Raw genomic sequence first — 2,500 nt, 5'->3', positions numbered from 1 at the left:
TACTCACTCACTCACTCACTCACTCACTCACTCACTCACTCACTCACTCACTCACTCACTCACTCACTCACTCACTCACACTCACTCACTCTCACTCAACTACTCACTCACTCACACTCAACTACTCACACTCACTCACTCACTCACTCACTCACTCACTCACTCACTCACTCACTCACTCACTCACTCACTCACTCACTCACACTCACTCACTCTCACACAGTCACACTCACTCACTCACTCACTCACTCACTCACTCACTCACTCACTCACTCACTCACTCACTCACTCACACTCAACTATTCACTCACTCACTCACTCACTCACTCACTCACTCACTCACTCACTCACTCACTCACTCACACTCACTCAACCACTCACTCACACTCAACTACTCACACTCACTCACTCACTCACTCACTCACTCACTCACTCACTCACTCACCCACTCACTCACACTCACTCACTCACTCACTCACTCACTCACTCACTCACTCACTCACTCACTCACTCACTCAAACCAACTCACTCACTCACTCACTCACTCACTCACTCACTCACTCACTCACTGACTCACTGACTCACACACTCACTCACTGACTCACTGACTCACTCACTCACACTCATTCACTCACTCACTCACTCACTCACTCACTCACTCACTCACTCACTCACTCAAACCAACTCACTCACTCACTCACTCACTCACACTCAACTACTCACTCACTCACTCACTCACACTCATTCACTCACTCACTCACTCACTCACTCACTCACTCACTCACTCACTCACTCACTCACTCACTCACTCACTCACTCACTCACTCACTCACTCACTCAAACCAACTCACTCACTCACTCACTCACACTCAACTACTCACTCACTCACACTCAACTACTCACACTCACTCACTCACTCACTCACTCACTCACTCACTCACTCACTCACTCACTCACTCACTCACACTCACTCACTCTCACACAGTCACACTCACTCACTCACTCACTCACTCACTCACTCACTCACTCACTCACTCACTCACTCACTCACTCACTCACTCACTCACTCACTCACACTCAACTATTCACTCACTCACTCACTCACTCACTCACTCACTCACTCACTCACTCACTCACTCACTCACACTCACTCAACCACTCACTCACACTCAACTACTCACACTCACTCACTCACTCACTCACTCACTCACTCACTCACTCACTCACTCACTCACTCACTCACTCACTCACTCACCCACTCACTCACACTCACTCACTCACTCACTCACTCACTCACTCACTCACTCACTCACTCACACTCACTCAACTACTCACTCACCCACTCACTCACTCACTCACTCACTCACTCACTCACTCACTCACTCACTCAAACCAACTCACTCACTCACTCACTCACTCACTCACTCACTCACTCACTCACTCACTCACTGACTCACTGACTCACTGACTCACACACTCACTCACTGACTCACTGACTCACTCACTCACACTCATTCACTCACTCACTCACTCACTCACTCAAACCAACTCACTCACTCACTCACTCACTCACACTCAACTACTCACTCACTCACTCACACTCATTCACTCACTCACTCACTCACTCACTCACTCACTCACTCACTCACTCACACTCAACTACTCACTCACTCACTCACTCACACTCATTCACTCACTCACTCACTCACTCACTCACTCACTCACTCACTCAAACCAACTCACTCACTCACTCACTCACTCACACTCAACTACTCACTCACTCACTCACTCACTCACTCACTCACTCACTCACTCACTCACACTCACTCACTCTCACTCAACTACTCACTCACTCACACTCAACTACTCACACTCACTCACTCACTCACTCACTCACTCACTCACTCACTCACTCACTCACTCACTCACTCACTCACTCACACTCACTCACTCTCACACAGTCACACTCACTCACTCACTCACTCACTCACTCACTCACTCACTCACTCACACTCAACTATTCACTCACTCACTCACTCACTCACTCACTCACTCACTCACTCACTCACTCACACTCACTCAACCACTCACTCACACTCAACTACTCACACTCACTCACTCACTCACTCACTCACTCACTCACTCACTCACTCACTCACTCACTCACTCACTCACCCACTCACTCACACTCACTCACTCACTCACTCACTCACTCACTCACTCACTCACACTCACTCAACTACTCACTCACCCACTCACTCACTCACTCACTCACTCACTCACTCACTCACTCACTCACTCACTCACTCACTCACTCACTCAAACCAACTCACTCACTCACTCACTCACTCACTCACTCACTCACTCACTGACTCACTGACTCACTGACTCACACACTCACTCACTGACTCACTGACTCACTCACTCACACTCATTCACTCACTCACTCACTCACTCACTCACTCACTCACTCACTCACTCACTCACTCACTCACACACT

Source organism: Syngnathus scovelli, chromosome 11 (assembly GCF_024217435.2).
Source record: "Syngnathus scovelli strain Florida chromosome 11, RoL_Ssco_1.2, whole genome shotgun sequence".
Taxonomy (NCBI): Eukaryota; Metazoa; Chordata; class Actinopteri; order Syngnathiformes; family Syngnathidae; genus Syngnathus; species Syngnathus scovelli.
Note: the sequence above shows the minus strand (reverse complement) of the source record.